This window comes from Cuculus canorus, chromosome 14, assembly GCF_017976375.1.
Source record: "Cuculus canorus isolate bCucCan1 chromosome 14, bCucCan1.pri, whole genome shotgun sequence".
NCBI classification, from domain to species: Eukaryota; Metazoa; Chordata; class Aves; order Cuculiformes; family Cuculidae; genus Cuculus; species Cuculus canorus.
This window is the reverse complement of record NC_071414.1, coordinates 19027073-19038990: the sequence shown is the minus strand read 5'-3', so window position 1 is coordinate 19038990 and position 11918 is coordinate 19027073.

Here is an 11918-nt window from a genome sequence, read left to right as displayed (position 1 = left end):
ACCCACATGAGCCAAATTGATACGTATCAGCTTTTCCCATCATCAGGTTCACGTTACCTTATCAATAGTTCGGGGGAATGATTTTATCTGCCCTTGAGAGAGGTGACACACGCTCTCCGTACCGGGTTTGTGGACACGGAGTGTTCCCAGCTCCCAGCACTGCGCTGCTGCCGGACTCCAGGGATAGGACTGTAGATGTTCCCTGGGGCCACGGCGCATCCCATTCCGGCAGCATGGCCGGAGGGCCCAGGGACACTGGTTTGGGAGCAGATGGACGCACGCCCACCGCACGGTGCTGCCCTGGCTGCCGCCCAGCTCCTGCACCTTCCTCCCAACGCCTGGATGGGAAACCTCCCGGCTCCGATCCAGCCTTCTGATCCTACAGGAAATTCAGTGCTTGGGAATCATCACCATCTTATTTTTTTTTAACCAAGAAAACCAATTTTTTCAGGCTAATAAAAGCAATGAAACTGGAGTGCTGCAGCCCAGCCCTGCCTTGGTAGTGTTAAACCTTCGCATACGAAAAGAAAGCAGTGAGATGGGAAGAGATCTGTTTGAAACGTGAGGTTCAGTGCATCCTCGGGCTGTGCAACACCTTGACTCGACTGTAAAAAAATGAAAAGATGGTTGAAGTTTAAATGTTCCTGTATTTTCTAAATGAATTTAACAATTTACAACAATCCACAAAGCCTCCTATCAGGTACAGGTGAATTCCGGGGCTCCCTCGGATGGGGTTTGCCTGCGCCGGGGCAGCAGCACCACGGGGCTCCCCGAGAGCGGGGGGCGTTGGCGTGAGCAGAGCCACGAGGCACCGCTGGCACCGAGCCCTTGGGGAAAGGCATTTAAGAATTTGGGGAGGAAAGGAGCCACTTTGGAGAGGCAACTGTTTTCCCCACAGAATTCCCACTAAAAGTACCCAAACAGGTGTGCGTCGAGGGCGGCTCTGCTGCAGCGGTTTGAACCCCTGAGCTACTGATGGTTTTCTGGTGGTGTGGGATCATGCGGAACAACGCGGGACGGTGTGGGACGGTGTGAGGTGCCTTGGGAGAGTGTGGGATGGGATGAGATGACATGGGATGGCGTGGGATGGGATGAGCCGCTGTGGCCCATGGGCTGAAAGGCGCCGTGCCAAGGCAGGCGCTGCGGGAGCCATCCTTGCAGGATGGGATATGTGCTACAGAGCTGAGCAAGTCCTGGTTAAAACCCAAACACCCACACACCAGAAACCCCCCTCAGCTACTTCTTCCTTTACATGCAAGAGATTTTTTTTTTTCTGTTGTTGTTTCTTTGCAGATGGTTAACATCTTGATAAAAGATTTGAGGTTTTCTTTTCTTTCAAATCTGACTTTGGTGACTTGAGCTTGCCGGAGCTCCTGCCGTGATGGCCAAATGACGTGAATTTTTTTCTGCCACTCAGTTCAGCTGTTCCTCTTCGGCAGCAGCCGCACGCCAACTCCTTCTCCGAACTGTTGCTGTCACCAGTGATGCCCGTTTCCACCGGCAATGACTGCAGCACATCCCCAGGGCCACCACTGGGGAGAAGGGGCCCGACGGGAGGAGGGATCCTCCGAGTCAACGGGAAAAATAACAGGGGATTGGGATGGTCTGGGAAGCAGTGCCAGGGACCAGGGCGCTCCCAGCCACATCGCACGGTGTGCCGGCTGCGGGGCCCAGTGCTGCTGGCAGAGGTGCACAATGAAGTGGAAAACAAACATCTGCTGTCGTGTGGCTTCAGCTCTAACCCGAGGGTGACACTGGTCCATGGGCTGCAGCCACCCGAGCACCCACCCGCCTGGGCAGCAGGGCTGGGCTGGCTCCCGGCTCGCTGCACGGAGACACCTCCAAAGTCAACCAGATGCTCACTGGGGTTGTGTTGTCCCCCACTGGGGTTATGTTGTCCCTCAGGAGACGCTGACGTCCAGGGCAGGAGCCCAGCAGACACCCAGCCACGTGCATCCCAGAGCCAGTCCTTCTGCGTAACCATTTTTCTTTTCCAATGTGGAGACAAGGAAAGGCCCAGGAGATATTTCTCTGCACGTGAGGTCATGGCTTGACTCTGCCATAACAGGTGATGCACTTGGTTTAATTGTACGCAGGTTCATGGCTTTCCACACGCAGTTACAAACACACCCGATAGTAACTAGATCCTCAAACATCAAAGAGAAATTCTCCACTTCTTATCCCAGTATCTGTTCATCTATCAATCAGGTGATTAAAATCTGCACGGCAGCTGAATAGCAGATGACATCGGTTAAGGGCAAAAAGTCTTTACCGTCATTACATAATGCCCTTCTTTGGGGCGAGTGGCACTTCCCACCGTCCTGCCTGATCAGCACAGGAAGACACCTATATTTGGTAGTCAATGGAGACACCGCTCCTTCTTCACACTATAAAAATGGTGCTCTGCTGAGCAGTGAGACAGAGAGGCCCTGGCCAGCAAACCCAGTCGGCTCGGGAAGCGCTCGGACGGCAGCAACAAGATGCTCCCCTCGCTGAAGGCTGCTTTCGCTCTCCTCTCCCTGCTCGAGCTTGTTTCTTCCAGACCACCGACGGCCACCTCTCCCAAAGTAAAGCTGTCGGAGATCACCCAACACATCCAGCAGCTCTCCTCAAGAGTGCAGGTAAATGCCGATACACCTCCGGGCTTTTCTTTGCTTACAGAGCAGAGGAACGTTATTGATGCTGCTGATGTTCCTTGGTGCTTGGGGCGCCCCAGCCTGTTTCAGCATAGACTTCAGGTGCTCAGCCTTTGACTCGGTAGTACAAGATGCTACTTGACTGAATTTTCCACCTGACCTTGGGCACATCCCAGAAAAAGTGCTGAGGACCACGGCAACCTCCCCCAAACCTCCCTGCCCAACAGGCAGAGGTGCATCGGCGTCACCAGGGCAGCCTGGGGACGGGGACACTGCAGCCCAGCACTGTGTGGGCTGCCCGGGGGTCACTGCTCTGCGCCGGTGCAGGGCACCCACTGGGCACCCCGGGACTCTCCCATCCTCCCAAACCATTGCTTGCGAGCGCTGTGCAGACCCTGGGCTTCCCCTGGGCCTGTTTTGGAGCAATTTGCTGAAACGCGGATCTTGGTGGTGCATCTGAGAGCGGTGGGGACACAGTCAGCAGTCCCAGGGGCGGATGCAGCTGGTGGCTCCTTAGGGACACTCTCGTAACGATGACCTTGTAATGACAGTCTCATAATGACAGGTCTCCCTTGTCGCCTCTTTAGGTCCCCTGCAATGACACCCGAGTGCCACAGGTGACCTTCACGGATCAAAAGGTAAAAGATGATGGAGAGACAGGCGGAAAATGCATTAATAATGAACACAGCCGTAGCCGGTGCCCTCCCGGCGTGGTGCACAGCCCACGTAGCAGAGCCAGCTTTACCAGTCACCGAGCAAGAGCTGCTCCAGAGCCGGTGGCTGATGAGCCCAGTGAGCTGCTCGACACCGGCTGCACCCAAGGATCTCCCTCAGCTGACACTTAACTCAGCTACGTGGCTTTAATAACGTTTTTTCCCCCTCTTCACCAGCCGGACCAGGAGCTGCTGTGCCAGGCTACCACCGCGCTCTCCAAAGTCACCAGGTGCAAGAAGGACTATGAGCTGCTCATCATCAACCTGAAGAGCCTGCACAGCATCACGGTGAGCATCACCGCGGCTTCACCGAGCACGGGGCCCCCGTCCCTGCCAGCTGCCCACGGGAATGACCACCTCCACATTGTCCATCCAGAGGGGTCAGAGCCGGGCAGCGCGGAGCGGAGCGGGAGAGGGGTACCGCCTCGGGAAGAAGATGAGCACTCCGGTTGCCCTCAGACAGTGGCAGCGGGGGTCACACCGCTGGGCACAGGGTCCGAACGCCTGTCCCGGGAGGAGGACACCCTCCCAGCCTCCTGGGGCACCAGCCTCACAATGCGGAATTATTCACTATTACTGCTGTTATTATTGTATTATTGTTATAAATCTGGAAGGAAGGGAGGAAGGAAGGAAGGAAGGAAGGAAGGAAGGAAGGAAGGAAGGAAGGAAGGAAGGAAGGAAGGAAGGAAGGAAGGAATAGAACAAAACACTGCTTGGGCTTGTGGGTGAATTCTTCTGTCAGCTCTAATGTATTTACATTTTCCTTCCCCAGAGCTGCTCCCTGAGCAATGAAAATGAGATCTACCTGCGCAACTTCTTGCCGGAACTGGGGAACTTCACGCAGGGGATGTACAGGCGCCTGGGCAGGTTGGCTGCACAGTGAGACGGGAGCTGCTCCGCCGAGAGCCACCGCTGCCAGCCCCGCGCCCGGGGATCCTCCTGATGGTAGCTCTTCACACACTTATTTTTCCTCCTCTCTGCATGCACTTCCCTCGCGCTGCCCCAGCCTTCCCAACCCACATGTAATCCTAACAGCAGGCCCCGGCGGGTATCCCAGCTGGGATAACTCAACCACAATGGGAAATGTCCCCTTCCCAGCAGGATCTTGGCATCTCCAAAGCTTTCTGTCCAAGTGCTGTGCGTTAGACTTAACCTCTGCAGGTGTCTCGTCCAAGTGGGGTTGCCCTCAGCGCTTCCCTCTGTGGCTCTTCCAGCCTGCAGGAGGGGGGATGTGACCCCCCGGGATGGATGCAGTCCCTCCGGAGGGATGTGACCCCCCGGGATGGATGCAGTCCCTCCGGAGGGATGTGATCCCCTGGGATGGATGCAGTCCCTCCGGAGGGATGTGACCCCCCGGGATGGATGCAGTCCCTCCAGAGGGATGTGACCCCCCCTGGGATGAATGCAGTCCCTCCGGAGGGATGTGACCCACTGGGATGGATGCAGTCCCTCCGGAGGGATGTGACCCCCCGGGATGGATGCAGTCCCTCTGGAAGGATGTGACCCCCTGGGATGGATGCAGTCCCTCTGGAGGGATGTGACCCACTGGGATGGATGCAGTCCCTCCGGAGGGATGTGGTCCTTCAGGAAGTTGCAGGAGGGTTTCCCAGCCAGGAGGAGAAGAGCATTGTGCCTGGACAGGGTGGCCAAGGAGGTTGAGCTTTTAATACCTTCACCTCCTCTTGCAGCGCCAACCAAAATCAAAACCAAATTATCTGCTTCCTGTTCCTCTTAATGAAGGGAGGCTTCTTCACAATCGACGTCTCTTCCTAAAGAGATCAAAATCTAGGCTGAAATGATGCTTTTTTCGCTAACGTGTTACTACGGCAGCTCTCGGGGACGGATGGGAGCGGAGCTGGGCAAGGGCAGCACCGGAGAGCGAGAGCCGGAGGGGGGCAGCGGGCGAGGGGACAGCCACGCTCTTAACCTGACCTTTCATGTGTCTTTTGTCCTGTCCGCGGGCTTTTAAGTTATTCATAGGGAAGACCAGGAGTCTGTAGGATAACCTCAGGTCCAATGGGTGCTTGTGGGCGCTGCGCTTCTGGCTTTTATTTATTATTATATTTTATTTAAATAACTTATTTTTATACGGAGTAATCTAAAGATTCAATATCAAAAAGTCCCAGATGTTGAAAGATTCTCTTTGCTTGGGACCCAGAGAACAGAAGAGAGTATTCAGGTGTTTTATTTATAACTTATAGAAGAGTAGTTCTGTGGAATACAGTTGTATTTAAAATACTGCTACCTCATCCTCAGGGAACTATTCCTGCCTGATTGCCTTTCCATGACAACAAATGAATGCGTGCCGACTTGTAATTTATTGTTCTTCCCTCTATTTAAAATATTTGTATGACAGAGTTAATATATTCGAATTGCCGTGTGTTTGAGTATTGTCATTTTAATTTTTATTTCATTTCAACTGTGCACTGATGTTATAAAAGCATCTCAGAGCTTAAGCAATAAAATACTGAACACTGAGCTCTTGGTACCAACGGTTTGTGCTGTCGGTTCCCTCTTCTCACCTCGGTTGGGCAGCACGGGGATGGGGGTGGGGAGGGATGGCATTTTGGGGCAATACACAGCAAATCCACACGGTTTGCCGTCAAGAGCAGGTTTTAAAGAAAGAAAAAGGCAGTGATGAACGCGCCCGAGCTGCAGCGCAGGGAAACATGGAGAGCAGGGAAAGGGCGGACCAGCGAGGATGAGTCCCCGTCTGGGACGAGGCGCTTGCGCAAGGGTCTGTGCGCAGTCGGGGGGCAGCCCCTGGTCTGGGGGGACGGAGGGCTGAAACAGGAGCCCACGGGCAGCAAAGCAGCGCTCCAGCCTGGGGAAGGCCGACGGGAGAGAGAAGGGATGGGTTGGCTCATGGGTCAAGCAGCTGCGGGGCAGCCGGCAGCGGCAGGTACAAGGGGAGGAAATCGGTGGGCAAATCAGCTCTGGGAAATCACTATAAACGCAGGGAATTGCCATAAACGTACATCATGGGACGTTAACTGCAGCCTTTGGATTCGCTCTGGATAAACCACAGCATTATCAGCAGCAGCACGAGCCACCGCGGGTAAGAGAATTGCATAAGAGCCGCAGACCGTCCCTGTGGCTGCCAGCTGGAATTTACCCCGGGCAGCGCTCGTGCCCGGGCCAGCCCTCAGCAAACCCTCATGGCCCCTTCTCTGCGGCCGTCCTGGAATCGCTCGGCTCTGGGCCAAAGGAAGAGGAGAGGAGCCGAGGCGGTGGCCGTGGCTTTCAGCAGAGCTCTGGGCTCTGCGGCGGCGGCAGCACCGGGAGCCCCGTCGGGATCCTCGTGGGATGGGACGGGCTTCAAAGAACACGAAAGAACAGCAGTGGAGAAAAACCAAAGACCCATTTCTGACGCGGGCACCTTCCTTCAGCAGGGAAAATGGCAGCAGGTTCATCCCCTCGGTGGCCGGGATGGAGGCACGGCCGGGGCTCGAGAAACAGCCCTCCCGACCTGCGCAGGCAGAGATGTGACTGCACCGCCCCAGAACCGTCCAGTGAGCGACGGGGCCATCACTACCGTCAGCTGCATCCCACTCTCATCAAAGGACGTGGGAATATTTTCTTCACTGGTGCCTCTCCCATCGCACAGACGCAGTTTTCCACCATGATTCAGCACGAGTACCTCAAAGGTTACATTTTTCTGTTAGTTTAGCGCTTTCTGTTCATTTAGTCAAGCTTCAGAGCTTTCCACCATGATCACAGGGGAAATCACTGTGTCTGCAGGATGGCACCACCACCTCCATCCCCTGCTCCAGCTGCACTTTCAGGCAGGGAGCAGCCACCACCATTCCAGAGCGTCCGCAGAGGCTGCGGTGCAGCCCCGCAGTCAGCACACGCGCGCTTATCTGCTCTCCATCGAGAGTCGTGCAGGTGGGAAACGGCACAGGCTCCGCTGGCAAATCCCTCGCAAAGGTCTTTCTGAGTCAGTGGCACTAACTTCATGTGGGGCATTTCATAATCAGACAAACAAAATCACTCTCAGTCTGGCTGCTCCTGGATTAATCGAGCACTCACCAACTCTTATCAAACATCTGATGGCAAGTTGCTATTTGAGTTAGAAAAATACCTATTAGTTATTACAAAACTCCGAAGTTTCCCAGCTCAGCGAGTTTCTCAGTGCGATTTCCTGCGGCGGCGCCAGTGGTGCCAGCAGAGCCCATGGCCTGAGCCCCACGCAGGCTTTTCCCCACTGCCTGAACCCCGCTCAGGCTTCTCCCCGCACGGAGCAGAGGTGCCGGGAGCTGGAGCAGAGTCACAAAACTGCATTTTCCCACGCGAGCACCAGTGCTCTCGGCATCGGCGCTGCAGGAGCACCCGGCGCCAGCTCCCAGCCCCTCGCCCATGTCCCTGCAGGGTGCCGGGGTGCAGCCACGCTGATCCAGGGTTCCCTTTGGTCAGGAGGGCCCCCAGCTCTCCATAAACGCCCTGGCAGCCGGGGATGTCCCCCTCCTTCCCGGGGTGGGTTTTGTCCCCGTGCAGGGCTCAGCCGGCGCAGGATAAGATAACTCCTGGCAGAAATGGTTTGCAGATGCAGGATGCTTTGCATGATTTGGAGATATTCAAATGCAATGCCAGTCAAGCGATGGAAATGCTCGGAGGATAGGTAGAGGGGAAAAAAAAATAAAGCAAAGCTCTGTTATCTGAGTGCAGCAGAGCCGCGGGCTCCCCTGTTCAGCCACTTTCACCTTGTGGTGTAGAGAAAGCGACGGGATACGGAGAAACGAAGAATCCCCAAGCGGGGCAGTTTATACACTTCTCTTTTGTACATGACCTGACTCCCACCACCGTTATCTTATGGTGGAAATTTCCTACCTTCAAACGTAATGCAAGATCAGAAGAAAATCTTGACTTTTACAAAAGACCTGTTGTCCTAATTGGATAGGAGCAACTTTGGAAAGTGCAGACAAGGGAAAAATAAGTTTTTCCTATAGGTTCAGCAATTTCACAGCCATAAATTGAGATGTTTCTTCTAGAAAAGCACACACACAGGTATAGATCACCAAAATATCCACAAACTGCGAGCTGCGGGGGTTCGTTCCCAGCAGGCCATGAGCATCCTGGAGCCGGTGCTGCTCACCCTCCTGGCGCTGTCAGCCTGCCAGGGCCACACGGCCGCTCTGCCGCCGACCTCCACCTTTCTGAAGGAGAGCATCCTGCGGCTGAACAGGCTCCTGGAGACAGAGGTAGGGCTCGTTCGCACGGCTCAGCCTTTCCCCACCGATGGGAGGGATGTGGTGTTTCGCCGGGCTCAGCAAGAGTGATGCTGAGTCAAAGAAAGGTGCTGAGGGTACAGCGCAGTCCCAGCGGCCGAGAGCAGGCAAGAGGACAGACCGACGGATGAGTGCGTGTCTGTGTGCTCATGTGTATGGATGGATCCACGTTAGCAGCTTCTCTAGCCTGACTGCACCTCTCCTCTCTGTCTTGATAAAGGTTTCCTGTGGCAACAAGAACGTGACAAATATTTTTGCAGGTGACAAGGTAAGAGAGAAAAAATTAACTCACCCTTGCTCAAAACCAATCCTACAGCTACAATGGGTACTGGGAGAGGATGCTGGGGGCTGGAGGGGAGCACAGGGCAGCCAGGAGGCAAGCAGGAAGCCTGGGAGTTCTGCTCAGCCCGGTATGGAACTGCACGGGAGCAAGGAGCTCACTGTGAGCCCCAAGCAGTGATGCTGGGCTGTTCCCCACCGCTCCCGGGGCCCAGCACGGGCGTCCTCCCCTTCTCGCACCCAACTCCATCTCCAGCCAGTGCAGCACCAGCTGCTCCAGAGGTGAGGGGTGGGCAGGAATGGGCTGCCTGGCTCTGAGCAGCAGGCAGGGGTGCTTAAGCTTTTCAGAAATGAAGAGAGGAACTTCTTCCCTTGTCCTGGAGCGGTGTGTCACCGTTTCACGGACACCCACACACGCCTCTCGTGCAGCATCTCTAGCTCTGGTTAGACACATTGTCCCTCTTTAGCCCCTTATCTGGGGGAAGGCTCTTGTTAACAGGAGATGTGATAGCAGATAACAAAGCCTATTTCTGCTCTGAAAATTGCTGCCTAAGCCAAGGTCCCCGGCACCGGAGTTCCTGTTTTCACAGAAAGATGATGCATGGGCAGGTGGGAGCCAAGGGGCGCAGCAGCCTCCAGTGAGGGCAGGAAGCTCAGCACTCTCTCAGGGGGTCCCTGCACCCCTCCTGCTGCAAGGACCAGCCCTGAGGGAGATAAGAGATGCCTGGAATGCTGCAACCCCCACAACCCGGCTATACTCATGGGGATAGGCCAGTCACTTATTTGGTGGAGCTATTTGGGTGAGAGCCGAGGAGTTCTTGGCGCGTCTCTGCGAGACACCAGCAGAACATCCTGCAGGGAAGACAGCTGAAGTGTCGATCTACTCAAAGCACCTGACAGAGGCAACCTCGTCTCTGGGGCTTCAGTTATTCTGACAGAGAACAGAGGTCATTGCCTCTGCCCACCCAAACCAGCTCCATTCCCATGGAACCTCCCAGAGAGCAGGGTAGAGGGTCCCACGTTTGCACCCATGCTGGGAGCACGATGCTCTGAGCAGGTGGGTGCTCACTGCTGCATCAAACGCTGCCCCGACTTCTCACCAGCCCCTGACAGCATCTTCCTTGCTGAGGACAAGAATGGGCGCATGTGTGCGAGCAGGCAGCTGGAAAGCTTTGGCATCTCAAGCTGCACCTGTTGTTTAGAACAGAAGCATGTTATTTCATAGAATCACAGAATGGTTTGGTTCAGAAGGGAGTTGGAGCCTATTCAGTTCCAACCTTCTGCCATGGGCAGGGACACCTCCCACTGGATCAGGGGCTCCAAGCCCCATCCAACCTGCTTTGAAACCCTCCGAGGACGGGGCAGCCACGGCTGCTCTGGGCAAATTGGGCCTCGGCCTCCCCACCCTCCCAGTCCTGTGTTAATATGCTGGCAATAGAGCTGGAACTGCACAAAGGAGCTTCTAAAAAAGCCACACGTCTTTTTCCAGAACGATGATGGTATTGAGATGTTATGCCAAGCCACCAGAGTCACGCAGGAGCATCAGAGCTGCCACGTGCACCTGAAGGCCCTTTTCCTCAACCTGTTCCGGCTGGTCCAAAGGAACAGCACAGCCCACAAGGTAAAGCTGGTGTCCCACCCAGCCCTCAGCCTTCAAGCTCCCTGCACATCCAGCTTCTCCCTCTGGCACCATTTCTGCTTTCACCCAGTCCCCTCCTGCCCCACCAGCAGCAGCCATGGCTGCACCGCAGACCCAGGTCCCCCCAGCACAATGCTAACGGCCTTTCTTTCCCTATTTCAGGCGCCGTGTCCCGTGGCAGCAGGCAACACTACCTCCCTGAACAACTTCCTAGGGGACTTACACAGGCTTCTCCAGCGATTAGTAAAGGACTTACAGAGTTCAAAGTGAAAAAACACAGTCTGTTTTTGTTTTTAAACAATAATGACACTGTATTTTTCAAAGATTATTTATAATAATTCTTTAAATAAAGGTATTTTTGGACTAAATTTGCTGGCATTACACCAGCTGTTTCTCAGCCAGAAAGTGGAGAGCACAGAGGCACATCTGAGACCTCCAAGTATTTGATGCTGGGATGCAGGACCCTGCTGGCAGCACCCAGAAGCCAAAACCTGCTCAGCCCTCTCCCACCAATCCCCAGCAGAAATGCCCAGGAGTGGCTGGGACACAGCCAGGTCAGAAGCCGCAGGGACCGGGCTGATGGCAACAGAGGGAAACCACAGGGCAGGGAAGAAAGGATGGGCCCAAGCAGAAGAAAAAGACCAAGAGAAGCCAGAGCAGAGAAGCCAGGCCACAAACAGGGCATGCTCCTGACAGCTGAGAACCTAAAAGCATGTGCTAGACCCCAAAAGGGAGACTGCAGGTCCTGAGCTACCCGCTCACTCCACAGCCCGGCATAGCCAGGGCTAAAGAGGCTCCAGCAGCAACAGCAGTAAAGCAGCGACAGGGAGCAGTGCTTCACCCCTGAAGGGATGGCTCCAGCCTGTGGCAGAGCTGGGCAGCAGTTGAGGTCTTTCTCTGGCAACAGGAGACTGAGGTCTGGCGGGTATTTAGGTGCTCTGTGACTTTGGCACAGTGTGGGAGAGCGCTTGGGAAAGTCCCAGGACTGCACGGTGTTTGTTCACGCATCAGCTGAGTCACAGTACTCGGGGGAGCTGCAAAGTTAGCAGACCACAAAAAAATTGCTACCTGCTGCCTGAGCAGGCTGAGATGCTTTCCAGAGGAAGAAATGCACTGCAGACAGTTTACGTAGCAAAGGAAATGGAGCTCAACATTTCCAATTACTACAGGTAAATTCACACCATCTGCACTAACACAGGCTCACCGTGTAGCACAATGAACTAAACCCAGAGCAGTGCAAAAAGCCCTCTCCCATCAGCTGCACCACCTAAGCAGCACACATCTCCAAGAAGAGGTAGAACACGGACAGCAGGAACTATTCCAGCAGACAAGCAGCTGCTCGCACAGTGCTCTGGCCCAGCTGGGCTCTCCTCCACCCTGAGGGCACCTCAGGACAACCCCAGCAGAGGACAGGCCTGAAGAA